The sequence below is a fragment of the Bos taurus genome, chromosome 20 (genome assembly GCF_002263795.3).
Source record: "Bos taurus isolate L1 Dominette 01449 registration number 42190680 breed Hereford chromosome 20, ARS-UCD2.0, whole genome shotgun sequence".
Lineage (NCBI taxonomy): Eukaryota > Metazoa > Chordata > Mammalia > Artiodactyla > Bovidae > Bos > Bos taurus.
The window spans coordinates 62,274,300-62,295,668 of NC_037347.1; the positions used below are offsets into that span (position 1 = coordinate 62,274,300).

General features: G+C 44.0%; 1 protein-coding gene and 1 long non-coding RNA gene across 3 annotated transcripts in view; one reads left to right on the forward strand and one right to left on the reverse strand.

The window, feature by feature from the left end:
* Window positions 1–21,369, forward strand: part of CTNND2 (catenin delta 2) — a 1,099,643-nt gene that overhangs the window by 1,059,793 nt on the left and 18,481 nt on the right. The window lies entirely within an intron of this gene.
* LOC112443010 (uncharacterized) lies at window positions 1,326–14,575 on the reverse strand. The gene is made up of 5 exons (XR_003031274.2): window positions 14,390–14,575; window positions 14,037–14,097; window positions 10,026–10,157; window positions 3,203–3,324; window positions 1,326–1,493 (listed from the first exon to the last, which is right to left on the reverse strand). It is a non-coding gene; the product is annotated as an uncharacterized lncRNA (long non-coding RNA).

The following is a 21,369-nucleotide window of genomic DNA, read 5'->3' on the forward strand; positions in this document are numbered from 1 at the left end:
TTCAAGATTTTTTGTTCCTTAAGAGGAAGTATGTTTAGGCTGAAATATTGCAGAAGTGTTCTGGATTAATTATATCCTTTCCTAAATATCTTGCTATTTGTCTAAAGTGTTTTGAGTTCCATTCTGCCTGTTTTATTTGAAATGCACATCCCTTAGTTCCTTCTGGGACTCTTTCAGAAGTCAAATGAATTCCCTCCAGGGACAGGATCCTTCAGCTAAACAGGCAGCCAGACACGAAGAACACACTATAAATTAGAAAAGAGCTGGACGTTCTGAATCAGTGGCTCTGGAAGTTCAAGGAAATATTACTGCCTCGAATAAACTCCACTTCCCCTGAATTCCAACCATTTCTTTGCTGGAATATACCTTCTCATACTTCTGTGCATTGAAGGGAAACGGCTTTTAGAGACTCCACAAGTTATTTGTTGAATCGTAGTATGAGTTTTCCATTTTAGTTTTTTCTGTGTTGGTAGTAGGGTTCAGAAAGTATAATTGTCTTTCGCTTGCCATGAGGGAAAAAAAAAAAAAGAGTATGTTGTCAGAAATGTAATGGTGCTAAAACTCAGGAGCTAAAGAGGGTTTAAAATGTGTCTTAATGTGAGGAGATTCGAGAAAGACAGGCTGGAGAAGCTGAAGGTGATGTTTTTGGTTGATCCATGATTTTAAAATATTGAGAAAGAGCTGTTCTTAATGATTTCCAAATTGTGCAGTTGCAAAATGAAATGAGGACTTTGTGCTCAGTGTAAGTGCTACAATGGCAAAGCTCAAAATTCACAAAAGCTTTTCTTTTTGAAAGGTCCTGTGGTGAGAAAATCCAAATTCATTCATCCTTACGAATAGTTTTTAATCAGTGAGGCAATAGATTTCTATTTTGTTCTTCACTGATAGTTGAGAGATCATTTTCTAAATGCCTGATCCATATCTATAATTATTCGTCTTTCCAATCTGTTTATTAAATACTATTATAGGCTCAAGAAAGGAAGAGTTCCAAAGAAAACGTGACATGTAGAGCAGCCATTGTGGCTGAAAGTGAAATATGGAACAGTGATTGGCAACTGCATTGGTTCAGATTTACGTATTGTGGATTTACTGGATAAATTAAGGGCAAGAAAATTACAGAGAAAAATCTTGAAGAATCTATAGAGTTTGCATGAATTAGGAGATAAGAGGAAAAGAGCGTTATGGACAAGAGGGAAAAACACAAGTAGATAGATGTAAAGTGAAATAACAATGGCATATCTATGGAACGGAATTAAAGGTCCACCTGTCGTTGGCTTCTCTCCTCCTTAGCACCCAAGCACAGAGGCCAGAACCACATTTCCTTAGCTCAACTACTTTATTTCATTAGAGATCCATTTAATAAATCAGAATATTCTTTTGGCTGGGTGTACTGACCACAATATGTTGGAGTCCAGACACATTGTGAGCCAAAGCAGATTTGCATCATCCAAACCTTCAACTTCAGTGAGGCCTGGACTTCTGATTTTTCTCCCCTAAAGGAAAAGAAACAGAAGAATGTTATCACACAAAGGCTAAATAATGCATCACCTTAAAAAAGTCCTTAAGATTAGATAACCACAAAGAGAAGTTTCAAATATCTTAATCATCTGTATTTTTGCAGAGGATGTTTTCTAAACGGAAAGAAGGTGAGCCTTGGAGCAGACTTGATAGAGGGCTAAAAGGAAAGCAGGCGATCAAAAGTTCTTGACTTTTTGAACACTGGTACTTAAAAAAAAGTTGCAGTCATGACTGGCAGTGTGATTATGTTTGATGATGGTAGGGTTTGTTGGGACCACTGGTTTTGAAAGAAAGGAGATAAATTTGAGGGGAGGGTGAGATGGGGACATAGAATTATAAAATTGCAGAAAGCATTTCTTATAAACCCTTACATAATACCTTAATCATATGCACATCTCAAAAAAATATATAGTTATATTGTTTGGGATACAGGCTAAGTTACTCTTAACAGGGAGACTCAAAAATTCAGAAACGCAAGCTAAACAGGTATCCCTTTCTGTTGCATGGGCCTGTACCTGGTTAGGCAGGTGGTCAGGTGGTCCAGAGTCAGCGGTGACCCTGGGATCTGTCTTGTTATCGTGCCTTGTACTAGGGTATCATCATTGCCTGTGTGTACCAAGCTCCCTAACTGAGCTCTTCCCCTCTCATTGCAGCCCGAAGGAAAAGTGAGGGCAGGTGATGTTCTCTGAAGTGTGTGATGCAAAAGGAACCAACCTTTTGCTCCCCTGCCACGACCAAGAACTCAATCATGTGGCCACAGCCACGTACCCAGCTGTGAGGGAGGGTAGGAAAAGTGAGCCACCAGGAACCCTGCTAAAGCTTGGTGGCAGGAGGAGGGAGTTATTTTACTAAAAGAAGGAAGGTGTCCAATCAGCTCCAGGAGTCATTTCCTTTTGTTCAAATGTCGGGTTAGCCAAAGTTTATTCTGATTTTTCTGTAACGTCATGTAGAAAAACCCAAACTTTCTGGCTAACCAAGTATTTTAATTATCCATTGCAAATCACTAAGGGGGCATATTATTCCATTTTTGAGTGGCTATGATTTTTCAGAACTCTTATATGAAGTAAAAATCTCTGTATGTGTACTATCTGTCCTCCAATGCTATACTGAAAAATCTACTTTCTCTTCTGTAGGATAGCCTTCCCATTTTTGAAGCCAGTCATCATGTCTCCACAAGATCATCCCTTTTCAATTGTAGGGATGGCAACATTTATTATTACTACAGCTATCAAAAAAGCAAAACCTAAAAATTGAAAGTTACATTTTCATCACTGTGCAAAACTTAGAACTTAAGGCCAGGACACAGCATCGGGGCAGCCCCTGTTGTCAAGTAGAGAGAGACAATTTTTCCGGCGTTCAGCTTATAATGCTTAGGTTCATTATTTTGCTCTAAGTATTGCAAAGAGCTCCAGAAAGAACAGCATCTACTCAGCCACTCTATGAGCAAAGTCCTTTGTTCATAAATGCAGGGATCAGATCAAAGACAGATCAGATATCAGAATCAAACTCTGCTGATGGTCACCAAGCTTAGAAACCAGACTCATTCTCCCCCATGAATAGTCATGGCCTTGTGTTTCTATAGTTGTGGTCCTGTGGGGTCCCCCACCCTCCTACCCCTCCCCAACACCCCTTGACCCTCCCATGCCTCCCCTCCCCACTCCCCCACCAACCCTCCTACCCTTACCCCTTGGGATCTTGCTCGGTGAGCTTATGTCTCAAAGAATGCCAAACCACCTGTGCTTGAAAACTTGAAACCGAACAAGGTAGTCTTTCTGTGGATAGAGATATTGTATTCACTGTTGCCATCTGGATGAGAGAAACAAAGCATAAAACTAATCTTTAAATGTCCTTCCTTTTATTGTCGGGAAGACAGACTCTCAGGCCACAGGTACCATTCAGCCAGTGAATAATGAGCTTTGATCGAGTGAAGTCATGCCCTTCACGGCCTGAATCACTCAGGACTCTCTTTTCCTACTGCCATGGGATTCATTACATTGGTCCCACCACTGTTGCACTCACAAAACGAGAAATCAATAAGTAATTATGGATAGGGAAGGGAGGCCTGCAGATTTCCTCAAATGACCAAACCACAGCGGGTGAGCGAGTGGACACGGTGCTCACGGCGTCTTTCGCTGCTTCCAGGAAACTGGCCTCTGTACCTCGGTGAGTCAGTGGTCCTGATCCCTGTGAATTGAAGTCACGGTTCACATTTCACGTCCCTCATCACTCTCCCTTGCTGGACATTTAAAAATCAATACTGGATTGCAGCGAGAACTAGAAAGATATCTTGAAATATTGTCCAGGAAAACACACAAGATGATCAAAATTCAAAACTTTGATCTCAAAGCTTTGCAGCAAAAGGAGCAAGAAATACTTTTATACTTGCTGTAGCATGTTGCCATCTTGAGAATAAATAGATGTTTTTCCTTGGTGCGTATTTAAGGTGGTGATGGAAAAGCAGTAAATCCTCTATAGAAATAAATGACTGAATGTAGAGCTGTCATTCTATCAAGGAAATTGCCCACCAGGAATTTATTCATCTTTCTACTGTACTGGAAAATTCTTCACCAAGAAATGACTGGAAGCACATGAAAACTTTTGATCACAGTCTTCTTTCTTGCATTTTTTAATTAATTAATTTTTTATTGAAGGATAATTGCTTTACAGAATTTTGTTGCTTTCTGTCAAACCTCAACATGAATCAGCCATAGGTGTACATATATCCCCTCCCATCTCTCTCCCCACCCCACCCCTCCAGGTTGATATCGAGCCCCTAGTTGAGTTTCCTGAGCCATACAGCAAATTCCTGTTGACTATCTATTTTATATATGATAATGTAATTTTCCATAATTAGAGGAAAATTGCTTTACACTGTTGTGTTGGTTTCTACCCTACGACAACGTGAATCAGTCATAATTACGGTCAGGCTCTTAAATAATCTGGATGCTGTGTCCTCCAGACTTACAGCTGTAGCTCGAGTTCTTTTCTAAATCATGCACATCAAGCTCGGGTAGGAAACAAAGAGGCTGAGGTTAAACTCGGTGATGATGCTGTCTCCTCCATAAATCTGGGTGTTTGCGTGTTGATTTTTGTATTGACAAATAAGGCCCTCCTTCATGAGGTCCGCTGACCTCTCAGAGACCATTCTCAGACACTCATCATATGATATCTGTCCAAAAACAAAGGCACAAATGGGAACAGAAGCAAAAATCAATTTTGCAGAAGTGGAAATCGATGCACATGGCAGTTGCTAAACAAGAAGTGACTAAGTTAGAGCTGCTGCGGGGCTGGACCTCCCAGCTGGGGAAATTCTACCCAAGCAGCATCTAAGTTCAATGTTTCCTTTCTGCCTCTGCTCTCCCAGGTGGCTTTACTGTAACATTTTAAATCAGAACTTCCAAAAGTACCCCAGAGACAAAAGCAGGGGAAAAGGATTGAATTGGGAACTAGAAAACTCACTAAACTTTTCTTTTTTTGGAACTGAAGTTGATTTTCAATGTTGTGTTAGTTTCAAGTGTACAACAAAGTGACTCAGTTATACGTGTATATACTGTTGTTTAGCCTCTAAGTCGTGTCCAACTCTTTTGTGACCCCCATGGACTGTAGCAGCACCACGGACAGGCTCCTCTGTCCATGGGTTTCTCCAGGCAAGAATACTGGAGTGGGTTGCCATGCCCTCCTCCAGGGGATCTTCCCAATGCAAAGACTGAACCCACGTCTCCTGCAACTCCTTCACTGCAGGTAGATTCTTTACCACTGAGCCACCGGTAAAGGATCCTCCTGCAATGTGGGAGACCTGGGTTTGATCCTTGGATCAGGAAGATCCCCTGGAGAAAGGAATGGCTACCCACTCCAGTATTTTGAGGACCTCCCTGGTGGCTCAGATGGTAGAAAAAAAAAAAAAAAATCTGCCTGCAGTGCAGAATTCCATGGACAGAGGAGCTTAGCGAGCTACAGTCTGTGGGATTGCAAAGAGTTGGACGTGACTGAGTGACTATCACTTTCATGTTTATATTCTCATTTAGATTCTTTTCCATTATAGGTTATTATAAGGCACTGAGTATTGTTCCCTATGCTATACAATAGGACCTTATTTTGTTATTTATCTATTTTTCTATTTAACAGTGTGTATCCATTAATTTCAAACTTCTAATTTATTCCCCCATTTCTACTTTGGTAGCCATAAATTTGTTTTCTGTGTCTGTGAGTCTATTTCTGTTTTGTAAATAAGTTCATTTGTATCATTTTTTAAGATTCCATCTGTAAGTGACATCATATTTGTCCTTCTCTAACTGACTTCACTTAGTATGAGATTCTCTGGGTCCATCCATATTGCTGCAAACGGCATTATTTCCTTCTTTTTAGGGCTGGTCTATATTCCCTGTGGGTTTCTCAGGTGGCTCAGCGGTAAAGAATCCACCTACCAATGCAGGAGTTGCCGGTTTGATCTCTGGGTCAGGACAATCCCCTGGAGAAGTAAATGGCAACCCAATCCAGTATTTTTGCCTAGGAAATCCCATGGACAGAGGAACCTGACAGGCTACAGTCCCTGGGGTCACAAAGAGTCAGAAACAACTTAGTGTCTAAACAACAAATATTCCTTGTATATATGTACCACATCTTTTTTTATCCATTCATCTGTTCATGGACACTTAGGTTTCTTCCATTTCTTGGCTACTGTGAATAGTGACACTATGAACTTTAGGGTACATGTCCCTTTGAATTAGAAAAAAAGCTAAGTTTAATGTAAATCTACCACCATTCTTGTTACTTTAGGCAATACACTCAAGCTCACCCTTCCTTCTTCTAGTAGATGGGATGAGCTACATCTAAGAGCGCTTTCATTTGCTTGGGGAGAAAGGACGTGATCAGTTTATTGTCTCTTCCTACCTCACCTGCTTCCTCTCTCATAAGCTATTCCTTCTTGTGTCCCAGTGCCCTGCACCCCCACCCTCCTCCCAGGCTCTGCCAGGAAAGGGGGATCAGCAGAGAGGAGAGAGACCCTGGCCACACGATTGTACCCTGGCCTTGGTATACCCGGCCTACAACAGATGCCCATGTGCTGGCTCCTTCTCTCATGAGGACAGTGGTGTGGTTTGCTCATGCATGCATGCTTAGTCGCTTCAGTCGTGTCCAACTTTTGCAACCCTATGGACCGTAGCCTGCCAGGCTCCTCTGCCTGTGGGATTCTCCAGGCAGGCATACTGGGGTGTGTTGCTGTGCCCTCCTCCAGGGGGTCTTCCCAACCCGGGAATCGAATCTGAATCTCTCATGTCTCCTACATTGGCAGGTGGGCTCGGTACTTAATACCAACCTCCAGCTGAGGACCGCTGGCCTGGACCTGACGTCTTCCAGCTAACTGCTCCAGGCTCTCCATGCGCCTAAGGCTTCCACTATCCTGCACTGAGACCAGAGCAGATAGACATTTTCCACCCCGTAGCTTAGTGTGGGAATTCCTGTTTAAGAAGAATATACTTTATAAATATAAAATTTTCTACAGCCTTGGAGGGGGCTCATGCAGTGGACGATCCTGAAACCTAAGCTTCTTGAGCTGCATGGTTGGTCCACCTCTGGCACTGAGTCTGTGCTTCACCCTGATCATGGTAATTCCTACAACCCCCAAACACCAGAGAGCCCGTGGCCAGGCAAAATAAGGAGCTCACTTCCCAGGCTTCAGGAGATGGGGGATAGGCTGGGGAATGCCCAGCCCATCAACTGCCTTCAAGGAAGCCCTCGCCACCAACGTTCTCCACCCACTAGTGAACTCTCAGCCTAAACTCATGTAATCTGGAGGTGGGGCATGTGTTATACTGCAGAACCTTATTTTATCCCCTACGTCCACAAGGGTGAATGGATGATCTAATTTTTTACTTTGAGAATATATGTGGAACAATGGGGCATCTGTTGTTCCCTGCTTTGGGACCTTAGCCAAAACACAGGCAATGGAAGAAAATTATGTTAACATCCTGTCACATACCTTGTTGCAAGTATTTAATCATCTAAAGTTGTCCTCGGGTCTAATCAGTTGTGTCTCGCACCCCAAATAAACATGGCTTACAGCAGTTAGAAATTAATCACCCTCTGTTAGTTTCCTATTGCTGCATTAACAGATTACAACAAACTCGGTGGCTTAAACACAAATTCATGATCTGAACAGTTCTTGAGGGCAGAAGTGCAAAGTAGGTTTCACTGGGCTGAAATCAAAGGGTTGGCTCTGCAGTGAGTAAAGTGGAGCTTTGGGGAACTCCCGCAGCTGGGGTTGGGGACAAAAAGAAGAGGAGCCAAGAAGGGGATTTGACTCCTTTCTTCTGTCATCCCTGCCCAGTTCCTATACCTGCCTCACCTGCTTCTCCCTGTCCTCTCTTTAAGTCTGGAGCTGAGATTTTCAGCATTGTTGTGTTGCTGTCAGTGAGTCGCTAAGTCATGTCTGACTCTTTGCAGCCCATGGACTATATCACACCAGGCTTCCCTGTCCTTCACCATCTCCCAGAGCTTGCTCAAACTCATGTCCATTGAATTAGTGATGCCACCCAACCGTCTCATCCTCTGTCACTCCCTTCTCCTCCTCCCCTCAATCTTTCCCATCATCAGGGTCTTTTCTAATGAGTTAGCTCTTCGCATCAGGTGGCCAAAGGATTGGAGCTTCAGCATCAGTCCTTCCAATGAATATTCAGGGTCGATTTCCTTTAGGATTGACTGGTTGGATCTCCTTGGGGTCCAAGGGTCAGCATGGTAGCCATTAGTGAGGGGTTGGCTATTGAACGTTTGAAATATGATTAGTCCTCTTTGAGATATTCTCTGGGCTCATTGGTAAAGAATTGCCTGCCAATGCAGGAGACTCGAGTTCAATCCCTGGGTCAAGAAGATCCCCTGGAGGAGGTCATGGCAGTCCACTCCAGTATTCTTGCCTGGGAAGTCCCATGGATGTAGGAGCCTGAGAGGCCAGATTTTAAAATCCCATATTTTAGATATATGGGATTAAATAAATATAATATTAAAGTTAAAAACAAAAAACTGTTGGTCCTGGATGCACCCCCTCCTGAAGCTGTCTAGAGAATCCATTTCCTTGCCTTTTCCAGCTTATAGAGGCCGCCGCTCCCTTTGGCCTTTTGCCCCCTTCCTCCATCGTCTAAGCAGGCAGCATGGCTTCTCTGATTTTCTGTCTCTGCTCCCATGGTCACATCACCTTCTCTGAATGCCTGCCTCCTGTATCTCTCTTTGAAGACCCTTGTGGCTGCATTGGGCCCACTTGGATAATTCAGTGTAATCTCCCTCTTTCAAGAGCTTTAACTTCACCACACCTGCAGAGTCCCTTTGCTACATAATGTAGCCTGTCACAGATTCTAGGTAAGTAGGATATGGGTATCTTTGGTGGGGGGAGCATATTATTTAGCCAATCACACCCTGTCACACTGGAGTCTAATTGTCCAGATCTGGTATCACACCTCTCGGACCAGGGTTTTGGCTCCTTCAAACTCTGTGATCACCATCTCTGGAGGGTTGCCCTCACCTGAATTCTCCTCCTTGACCTCAACCTGTCCACGTTCCAGTGGAAAAGGGTGGGGAAAGGCATCCTTTTTTTTTTTTTTTAAAGTGGGGGTGGGGGATGCCTTTGTAAATACTTTCAGAGCTTAGTCACGTGGCCAAATCTCCCACCAAGAGAGGCTGAGACATGGGTCCAAGTGAAAAACAGTTTCTATTACAAAGTGGGAAAATGAGAGAAAAGTCTACCAAGATGTTTATGCCCGAGAATGTTATGCACATGCTGATGGCAACAGTCCTCTTGATCGCTGTACCCAGTTCTTAATAAAAACCTCATTTTGAGAGATCCCACCATGCTTCCGTTTGGTACTAGTAAACTCCTGGTAGTTAACCACGACATACTTTCTTGACCAAATTATATCAGTTTCTTTCTAGCTTGTCAAATCTTCTTAGTGATATCGGTTCTTTAGAATTAGTTCAATGGTGATAAATTGAATTCCTAAGATGGATTTACTCAATGTTTGCTAAAGATGATGTGTGCGTGTAAAGTCGCTTCATCATGTCTGATTCTTTGCAACCTTATGAACTGGAACCCAATAGGCTCTTCTGTCCATGGGATTCTCCAAGCAGGCATATTGGAGTGGGTTGCCATGCCCTCTCCCAGGGGATCTTCCTGAACCAGGGATTAAACACAAGTCTCTTGTGTCTCCTCCATTGATAGTCGGGTTCTTTACCACTAGCGCCACCTGGGGAGCCCTTAAAAGATGGTACATACTGTGAAAGACTTATCCTTACGTATACTGTACCTTTAAGTAGCCAAATCAATTTAATTAAATTTCATTAGAGGCACCGGAGCTGAAACAAACTAATGAACATAACTGGTGTGTCAGGTGGTATTTATTTTTGCATTAAATTGCAAATACTCCCTTTTGGTCCTTGAAGATTTAGTCTAAATATTTAATTCTAATAGCTTTTGGAATTGTTGATGGAATTTGTTTTAATGACTCTTTTAACAAACAGTTTACCTTAAAAATAGATGGAAGCTTGTTTTATTATAGTGAAGAGGAACTGTGAGTTTATCCTTAGGGAAAATCTGTCTTGGTCTTCAATCGCATACGCGCTGAATAGTCTGTTTCCATTTTTTTTCTCTGTGATACCTGTTATTGAAATGAGGAGAATGTTTGTATAGCTACCACTAATTTGGAATCTTTTCTTTCTCTGCTTCGTTGTGATTACATCAACAGGTTTATTCCACTTAAAAAAATGACTGGAAAACTGGCACAATTTTGAGCAATCAAATTTTTCTTAAGTGAGCAGTGTCTCAGCTGGTTACCTTTTTCAGTGCATGGCAACAATTCAAATTTTAACTTTCATTTAAAAAATAGCTTCCTGATGAAGTGATTGAAGTACAAGCTGTAAATGTCCTAGGCTGAATGAGTGGATGAACTTGAGTTGCTTAAAAGCTCCAAGGATTTACACCACCCTTTCTTTATATCTCAAGTCACTCATAGTAAATTAGAATTGACGAGTTTATGCACCAGGAGCCTTCAAGGACAGCTAACACACACCAAAAAACATGTATTTGTTACTTCAGAACTAAAGAGTCTCTCTACGCCTATTGAGAAATCCTTGTTTAGATTCCAACTAAATCTTACCAGATTAAAGAAGTTCCAAAACTGTTTTCAAAGAGAGGAAAAACATATACTGGCTGACACTGTCCTCATATCTATTTTGGGTGCCAGCGAATATCCTCCGTGGAAAGAACAACTATTCTCCATTTTCAAGGTTAATTATTTATTGAAGCTTTTGTCCAAGTCAGAGATGTCATTTATCACTAGAAAAGATTTGTCGCTTCTGAATTCTAAGTATAGAAGACAGAACGTCCAAATCTCACTTTGAAGACAGAACTGCAAATGGGACACTCCCCATGTAACTTACCGTCACAGCTGTAGATATTCACTAATTTTGTCACTTTCCGCCCCATCATTGTCTAATCACTAAAGGGCGCCTCCTCCAGAGGTCAGAGATCACAGAAAAAGTAACATGAAATCCCATGCCCTCTTTGTTTTCTGTTTGGAGGATAATTGCTTTACAGTGTTGTGTCCGTTTCTGCTGTACTACATTGTGAATCAGCTGTAAGTATACATATATATTACATATACATATATATGTAAGTATGTGAAAGTGAAATCGCTCAGTCGTGTCCGACTCTTTGCGACCCCATGGACTGTAGCCCCCAGGCTCCTCGGTGCATGGGATTTTCCAGACATGAATACTGGAGTAGGTTGCTATTTCCTTCTCCAGGGGGAATTTTCCCAACCCAGGGATTGAACCCGGGTCTCCCGCATTGTAGGCAGATGCTTTACCGTCTGAGCTACCAGGGAAGCCCACATATACATATATCCAAAATCACTGCAAATGGTAACTGCAGACATGAAATTAAAAGACACTTGCTCCTTGCAAGAAAAATTATGACCAACCTAGACAGCATATTAAAAAGCAGAGACATTACTTTGCCAACAAAGGTCCATCTAGTCAGAGCTATGGTTTTTCCAGTAGTCATGTATGGATGTGAGAGTTGGACTATAAAGAAAGTTGAGCACTGAAGAAGTGATGCTTTTGAACTGTGGTGTTGGAGAAGACTCTTGAGAGTCCCTTGGACTGCAATAAGATCCAACCAGTCAATCCTAAAGGAAATCAATCTGGGATATTCATTGGAAGGACTGATGCTGAAGCTGAAACTCCAATACTTTGGCCACCTGATGCAAAGAACTGACTCATTGGAAAAGACCCTGATGTTGGGAAAGATTGAAAGTGGGAGGAGAAGGGGATGACAGAGGATGGGATGGTTGGATGGCATCACCGACTCGATAGATGTGAGTTTGAGCAAGCTCCGAGAGTTGGTGATGGACAGGGAGGCCTGGCGTGCTGCAGTTCATGGGGTCACAAAGAGTTGCAAATGACTGAGCGACTGAACTGACTGACTGATCCGTCTATGCCCTCCCTCTTAAGCCTCCCTACCACCCCTTCCTCCACGCCCTAGGTGCCGCAGAGCGAGAGCTGAGCTCCCCGTGCTCTGCAGCAGCTCCCACTGGCTCTCTGTGTTACACTTGGTGGTGTATATGTGTCAGTGCTGCTCTGTCTGTCCCACCCTGTCCTTCCCACACAGGGTCCACAGGTCCATCTTCTATATTTGTGTCTCTATTCCTGCCCTGCAAATAGGTTCATCTGTACCATTTTTCTAGATTCCATATACATACGGTAATATACAGTGTTGGTTTCCTCTCTTTCTGACTTAATTCACTCTGTATGACACAGTCTGTGTTCATCCACATCACTAGCTTGTGCTTAGTTGCTCAGTCATGTCTGACTCTTTGCGACCCCTTGGACTTTAACCCGCCAGGCTCCTCTCTGTCCATGGGGATTGTTTAGGCCAGAATACTGGAGTGGGTTGCCATGCCCTCCTACAAGGGATCTACCAACCCAAGGATCGAACTCAGGTCTCCTGCGTTGCAGGAGGATTCATTACCCTCTGAGCCACCAGGGAAGCCCTCTGTATGACAGAGTCTAGGTTCACCCACATCACTACACATGACCCAATTTTGTTTCTTTTTATTGGCATATAGTTGATTGAAAATGTTGTTAGTTTCTGCTGTTCAGCAAAGTGAATCAGTTATACATATACGTATACCCCCTGCCCCACCCAGGCCTGGTTCATCTCACCTCCTGAAGTGGTGGATGAAGATTTGGTACTTAACCCCTTTTCTCTAGACTCCCTTATCACCAGATTCTCCAAACAGTCCATGAGATATTGCCCTTCCTCTCCATTTTTGCTGTAAGCTCTTTGTTACACAGATTGAACAAGTCATGTCCCTAATCCCCTTTCCCTGCTGGTCCAGCTGGCACTGTGCTTGTCCATCCCTTCTCTGTTCCAGTGCTGGGGGCAGGGCTCACCGCCCTGCTCAGCTGGCAGACACAGGATGCTCTCTAGCGGTCTGGTCCAGGGAAGGAAAAGGTGTGGGAACACTCTTGCTTGACACATTCCATTCCATCACATCCACACATTCTGCACACCTCCTGTGGGCATGCACAGCGCCCAGCTTCTACTCCAGAGCAGTGACTCTGGTCATCAGTGTTCCCTGCCCAGAAACATTCCTGCACGTTGAGCCCTTCATTCCAGTGGGCACATGGCACACCTCGCAGCAGGCGTGGGCTCCTGTATCCAACCGAAAGGAAGTTGGAGTGTATCGAATGAGAAATGGGATGCTCTCTCCCTTCTCCTCCTTTTCCCCAGCTCTGCTCAGGTTTGTGATTGGGGAAAACTGAGCATCTTTGCTATGGACAGGAGCTCATGGTTTATGAGCTGCAGGATGCAATAAGCAGTAGAGATTCGGGGAGGGGCAGTGTGTGCAAAGAGGTATGTTCTCTGAGAGCTGTACGTGTAATCAGCACCAATTCAGGGCCCAGGTGTGGCAGATATAATGATGCTCTAGAATTAGCTACACAATTGGTTAAAGAGGAGACAGTTTTATATCCTCATGTTGAAACATAGAGGACAGGGAGACATTACCATCAAAAGCGTAGTGGGCAAGCCATAGGCTACTTTTTTCTTTCTTTTTTTTTCTCTTTTTTTCTAGGTACCATTTTACCTAAACTAGCACTGCCTTCAGCCCAGCAGTATGTCAGAAAGGACAGATATACCAATAGCAGCAGATGAGGTTGCTCTCAGCTAAAACATTAAAAAAAAAAAAAAAACCCATAAGGCTCTGATAACCTTCATTTGTTATAGAACTGTAAGAGTGTAAGAACTGTAGAGTTAGCAATAAAGACTATGACATCGATTATCATTGCATTTATAATAACTAATGCAGTTATCTTAATTCATTGTCTTCAACTAGCAGAATCTATTAGGTACCTCTGTGTTGCAGGTACCATGCTAGAGACCAGGAAATAGCAAGGAAATAAACATGGCCCAGCCCTGCCTCACAGCTGGGCAGACAGACAGGCTTGCAGCAGACAGAAATGAAAGGTCATACCATTTTGTTCATAACAGGTAAGGGAAGGGCTTCCCTAGTGGATCGATGGTGAAGAATCCACCTGCCAATGCAGAAGACACAAGTTAGATCCCTGGGTTGGGAAGATCCCCTGGAGAAGGAAATGGCAACCCACTCCAGTATTCTTGTCTGGGAATATCTCATGGACAGAAAAGCCTGGCATGCTATATAGTCCATGAGGTCACAAAGAGTAGGACACGACTGAGCAGCTGGCCAACAACAACAAGGCAAGTAAAAGCATACCAGCACTACTAAAATCTCCCCTGAACCTCAGAGGCATAATTCATTTAGTAATAGTGATTTATGGAACATGTATTGCCCCACCTCCTGTTTACCTGGCTCCAGACTGAGTGGGATGAGTAGGATCTGACAGGTAGAAAAAGAGCAGGTGTTGTGTGAGGTCTCAGAGCTGCCTGATCAAAGGTGTAGGCTGTGAAAATGAGTCACGGGATGATTGTTGAGTAATCAGGTGTGAGTAGGATGTCGGGGGGCGGGGCACCTCTCTGGCCTGAGTTGGACTTATTTTTGTTCCTGTGGAAGTCAGCCTTGGGAATGCCATATCTGACACTGCCAAATGGAGTCAGAGCCCTAAGGGCCTCCTAGGATTTTGCCCTTTAAAGTGTATTCTATATCCCTATTAATCACTGCCAGATATATGCATACAAACTCCAAGCCAGTGGTTCCCAGCCACGCTATTCATTTTGAAAATACCAATGCCCAGACCCTACTCAGAACAATTTAAACAGGATCTCAGAGGCTGAGGCCTAAGCAGAACTATATTTAAAACAAATATTTAAATAAATAAAATATTTATTTAAAATAAGTATATATTTTTAAATATATTTAAAACCGTATATATATTTTATATATATAAATATAGTTTAAACTATATTTAAAGGTGATTGAATCATTCTGCCCTTAATTTCTGGAAAAGAAACCAAGACAGAGCTGACCAGTCATCGTGAGCCCAATGGATCCTGGGAGAGGTGGGCCGACTTGGACAGTTGTCTAATTATACTTCTATCAACAGAGAGACCCACGGTGAAAGCAGTTCTGAGCCTTGACAAACAGCTCCGTTCATTCTTTCCACACAAACCTAACATATTCATGTGCTGATCTAAATTGAATACCCTGCACAATTTCCAGAAAAAAAGGCTACGGGGTGAGTGTGTATTGTACTAAGCTCATGTAGACGGGTCTGAAAGTCACTTAGATCTTTCATCCCAACTCTGATGATGGAAGTTTCTCCAGTAGCACAGTCTTGGTGGAGATGTTTGTGGGATGGTAAGAGCATGTAGGATGGAGATGGTTATAAATTCAGGGACCTCAAAATACAGAAGGAGAAGATCGGTCAGAAATAATATAGTGGCCACCATTTAGACAAACCATGAGGATGTAATGGTCGTGAGGCTGTGAAAAAAGTTCCCTTGATTCTCACACTTTCTGGACCATTGAAAGTAATGATGTGGATGAGAGCAGCTTTGGGGAATAAAACAGTTTCATAAAGAAACACACCAGGAACTCTCACACAGAAGCTGAAAGGGGTGGAAGGACAGTGAAAGGGTAAGATAAAGAAAATCAGATTATTTCTGGTGGCAATTTAAAGTTCAATGACTTTGAACCCGTCTTCTCTTTTGGATTTCTATCTCTATATACTTGGAACAATTTAACAACCTCCAGTTTTAAGTTTAATGTGTTAAAAATAAAAACCAATTTGAGGTGCGGCTCTCGTATCACATTTTTGACAGCTTGGCTGGGTCTTGAGCTGAAGGGCACGACTTGGCGGTCATTCTGCTGGAGGTGAAAGACAGACGTGAAAAGAGTTCTTTATCATCAATATTAAGGATTAACGGCCCGGCCCTGGTTACTACGGTGGTTCTTCGTTCTGTTTCCTTCCCTGAACTTTCTTATCTAAGCCAAAGGGATGGTATGAAGGGGAACTCTGGTGAAGTACCCAATAGAATTTGGGGCACAGCCTCTGGTCTACAGAGAGTTAAAACATTAAAAAGAAAACATAGTCATCAAAGAGGCAAATAGTGATTCAAAGCCTGTGTGCCCAAGTTGTGTGTGTTTCTGTAAACCCCTTTCAAGCCTTTCTGAATGACAGTGGGAAGTCAGCAAATCATAAACTGATTGCAGGCTGGCTAAACAGCAAGGATGTCCAAGGCTAGTTGGATAAAAAAAAATATTAGCTCAGAATAACTTTCTCAAAGAAGATATGTCTTCATGTTCCTTATTCTTTAGAAAGAAAAATGTATATTTTTTTTCAGTTGAATAACTAAAAATTTCATGCAGTAAAAGATGTGCAGGGCCATGAGATCTACCCTCCAGGAAATTATTCAGCATCACTAAGACGAGTGTTGATTTCATCTGTGCCCTGGTCTCTAGCATCCGAGGCTACACCTTTCCATGGTGTGTGGAAGGATGTGCCTTCAGAATTAAAGCTGAGATCCCCTCTGCGTGTTGGTAACTGTAGCGAAATTGGAGGTCTTTGTTTTTGTCATCACACGTTTCACTCTGCATCAGTGGATGAGCGGAAGTTGGAGATGGAGCGTAACCAGGTCACCTTCCTAGCATCCCAGGGGCTCGCAGCTGTGGCTCAGACACTGCTGTAACCCAGAGCCTTCACTGGGTTTCCACTTTGTGCTGTTCCCCAGGTTCCTGCCTCCCACCTTCATTCAAAGTTTCTGTGCTCAGATGTGCGCTGGCCTTACACAAAGGTGTCTGGCTGGTTGGAGCCGGGGCGGGGGCGGGGCATTCTAGGCGCCTCTGACACCCTCCCTATCACCGCCGAATGTCCACCGATCTCACTGCCCACAGACAAGTCACCTGCACAGCTCATCTCTGTCACGTGTCTGCATTCTCAGAAGTGGGTCTCATGAAAGATTTGAAAGCTTTTTTTGGTGCTTTTTTTACCCCTTCCTCCTTCATAAGCAGGTTTTTTTTTTTTTTTTTTTTTATTACAGCCCCTTTCCTGACACTTCCAGAGATGTAAATACTTAGTTGGTCTCAATGGAATCTGTGCTGTGCAAACTAAGTCGCTTCAGTCGTGTCCGACTCTCTGTGACCCATGGACTGCAGCCCACCAGGCTCCTCTGTCCATGGGATTCTCCAGGCAAGAATACTGGAGTGGGTTGCTCCAGAGGATCTTCCCAACCTAAGGATTGAACCCATGTCTCTTACACCTCCTGCATTGGCAGGAAGGTTCTTTATCACTAGCGCCCCCTGGGAAGCATCATTAACTCTGAACTGTTGCGCAAAACATCTGTACTTACCTGTGTGAGAGGGAGATGCCGAGTAATAGAGTGATACTGCCCAAGTCAAACCAGACTAGAACTGGGCCACGTTTATCCCTGATGTCTCCATAGGTTTTAGAACAGATCAGATATTAGCCAGTATTCTTATTATGAAGTACTGTGCCCCCCTTTCATGGTATATGGAGTATCATTAGTTACTCATGACCAAAGAAGCCAAGGTTTTGATTAAAGCAATTTCCTGAGCCACAACCTAGAACACTCCGCGCACACACACAGTACATCATCTTTGAAATTGCAGGTGGACTCCGCGGGAGAGGGAGAGGGTGGGAAGATTTGGGAGAATGACATTGAAACATGTATAATATCATATATGAAATGAGTCGCCAGTCCAGGTTCAATGCACGATACTGGATGCTTGGGGCTGGTGCACTGGGACGACCCAGAGGGATGGTACGGGGAGGGAGGAGAGAGGGGGGTTCAGGATGGGGAACACGTGTATACCTGTGGTGGATTCCTGTTGATATATGGCAAAACCAATACAATATTGTAAAGTTAAAAAATAAAATTAAAAATTAAAAAAGAAAAAAGAAATTGCAGGTGAGACAAACGTAAAATAATCTGCCTCAATTGGGACCTATTTAAGGACATTTGCTGCCAACAAAGCATTCCCCTCAAAAGAAAGGAATATCTTTTTAAAACAAATTTGTAAGTTGTTCCCGTATGTGAGCAATGGGTCCATTCCCTTCTGAAATACTTTACGTGCTTCTGTAACATGCCCCTTCCCTTCCTCCCTATCCCACCCCACCCCCTGAGAATTTAAGAGGAATGCCCCGAATTCCTGCGGAGACAGTACATTTTCTTCTCCTACCTGGACACCTGCCTCTTCCCATGGCTCCCACCCTCCCTGTGATGGTTTTAGCTGTTTGCCCCTGTACACTTCTTACCTTGGTCACCACCAACTGCCCAAGACTGCTGGGTCAGCCGTCACTTCTAGACTCATCTCACTCAGAGGCTCTAAACAGCCAGCCGTCTGCCCTGGCATTCCCCCTTCCTCCTTCCCACCTCCCGTCCTTTTGCCCTTGAACCCATGGTCTGCTGTCAGTAGGACCCCCCTATATCCAATACCCACGCATACGTGCATGCTAAGTTGCTTCGGTTGTGTCTGACTCTTTGTGACCCTATGGACTGCAGCCTGCCAGGCTCCTCTGTCCATGGGATTCTCCAGGCAAGAATACTGGAGTGGATTGCCATGCCCTCCTCCAGGGGATCTTCTGAATCCAGGAATCAAACTCATGTTTCTTATGTCTCTTTATGGATTGCTCTTTCCAGAAAGTTCTCCTCTGCCTTCCATCAAGGAAACCCCCAGCACTTGTGAAGTGCCCCGACCCTCTGAAGATCCTCACCCCACTGACTAGTGTGCATTCGCCAATCTCCACTTTCCTCGCCACCCAGCTTAGATTCCAAGAGCTTCCATGACCTGCCCTTTGCATCTCTTTGTCCCTGTCTCCTTCCAGGTCAGTCTCCTGACCACCCCCATCCAATTCCATCTCCTCACACCTGCTCTGGGGCAGCCGAATGTGGCTGGAGAGAAAACACACCACCCTAGGTGAAGGAGTCATCCCATACCCATGAATTCACTGCCACCAGCCTCAAGTTCCATCTCAGCTTCCAGCCACTGGACCACCTGGCGAGGGTCAACCTGCTCCCTGCTTACCTTGAGAACCATCTCACATGTCTCTTCTTCCTCTCTTCCTTCCTCTTCCCTACCTTCCCGTCTCTTCTTCCATCCTCTAAACTCCAACTGTTCCTCACTCTCAGCAGATGACCTCGCTTCTCATCCCGACCCCGCCCCTTCAGGAAATGTCAGAAAACAAGACCCTCCTTTTCTTAAGAACTATTTCCCTTCTCTCCTGCATCCCAGGTTTTTCCTCCTCTGTGTCGAGACATTCCCATCAGCATGTGAAACACTGCAGTCTCCTCCAGGGGGTATATTAAAGCATCTCTGAGCTGCTCTAGCTCTTCAAGCCCCATTTCTCTGCTCCCTGTAATAGTCAGTCTTTGCCAAAGGCTGTCTGTACTCACCATTTCTCTTTCATCAATTCTCTCTATCTTTTGAGCCCACCTGAGTTAAGAGATTTACCAGCTAGACCAAAGAAAGTTCTTTTGTTTCGGTCATGCTGACTTCCGTCTTCCCAAGCTCAAAGGTCCGTTTTTGGTCCCTGTTTCCTGATCTTGCCTGACATCACAGCCTTCTAGCTCCGCTCCCAGCTCATCCTGGCCCTCCCCGTGCCCTCTGTGCCAACTCAGTATTGCAGTGCCCCAGCCCTGTGCCCTCTGCTTTGCTCTCTTTGCACTCACATGCAAGGCTTCCATCTTCTCTCTTAACTTTATATGATATCTGTATACAGAACTCCAAAATTTTGCCTCAGGTCTGACATCACTCCTGAAATTCCAGGTTTCCGCTTCTGCTTTATTCTCTCTTCTGTCGTGTCCCGCAGGCATCTCGAACTCGGCACGTCCCAGATGGCATTATTGATCTCACCTCCTAAAGCCACTCCCTTTCCACTGGCCCTTGTCTCAGTGCATGGCATCGCCAGCCCCATTGTTCACACCAGCAGCATCAAGGTCATTTATCTCTTCCATACCCGCCTACAATGCAGGAGACCCAGATTCGATCTTTGGGTTGGGAAGATCCCCTGGAGAAGACAATGGCAACTCACTCCAGTATTCTTGCCTGAAGAATCCCATGGATAGAGAAGCCTGGTGGGCTACAGTGCATGGGGTTGCAAAGAGTCGGACACAACTGAGCGACTAACATACACACACACACACATTTCTACACCCAGTAGCCCAGGCATCAGCAGATCCTCCCACCATTGATGCCAGACCAGCCCCTAGCTCACCACTAGCCCCCAGTCAGGCCAGGTTCATCTCTCCTTGACTGTTGTGGAAAAGCTCCTTATCTCCCTGTTGCTACTTGACTCTCCCCAGACTGCCCTGACACCCATAAGGTATCCTATTTCCTGATTGCCTCCTGCTCACTCCCCTTCCATCACAGAGACTTTCTCTTCCCCTCACAGCAGCCCAGACCTTTCCCACCCCAGGACCTTCGTCTCTGCTCCTCTCTGGGCTTGGAAACCCCAACCTGTGTCTTCAGTGTCTGGCTTCTCGCCATCGGCCAGGTCCCTGCTCCCTTGTTGACTATTCCTGGAGTACTTGGCCAACCACAAGCTTTTCCTGTCTTTCAGATGAGTTTATGTGTGTCAGTCTTTTGGCTTCCACACCTAGGTGTTACCATGTGATATTGGTCTTTCTCTGTCTGACGTGACTTAGTGTGAGATTCCCTAGGCCCATCTATGTTGCTGCGAATCACCTTACTTCATCCCTTTTTATGGCTGAGCAGTACTCCATTGCATCAGTGTTTATAACCACACCTTCTTTATCCATTCACCTGCGATGGACACTGAGGTTGCTTCCCTGTCTTGGCTGTTGTGAACAGTGCTGCCGTGAACCCGAGGTGCAGGTATCTTTTCAAATTAGAGTTTGTATGTTTTCAGTGTGTCACATTGTAGTATTACCATGAGTTTTCACTTGTTTACGGTTTGACTTTGGGTGGCCCATTGACTCTCTAAAGCTCAGATTCTTCCTCTGTAAAATGGAGATGATAATAGCATCTAACCCATGAGACTGTTGAGAAAATCTTGTCGTGGAGTAAACAGCTTTTAAAATAGCATACTTCTAATTTTGGCTTTATCCTACCAGTCAAATAGAGCAATAATGAAAATTACATAAAGAAAGACACAAACATTGAAATGAGTATAAATTCTATTCTTGGTTAGCTTTCATCTGATTATGTTTGCAATGATTCCTTATAGAGAATTGAATCCCTAAGAAAAGTCAGGGGGAAAAAAACCAAAAAAGTTGAAAATGGTTGTGTCTGTTAAGCAGAAGTTAAGAGTGGGGCAGGTATCTGTTTTTCCTTGATAATGCCAGTACTGTTTGACATCTTGCTTTGATAAAAACTGAACTTGAATTAAAAAAGAAAAAAAATGAAAGAA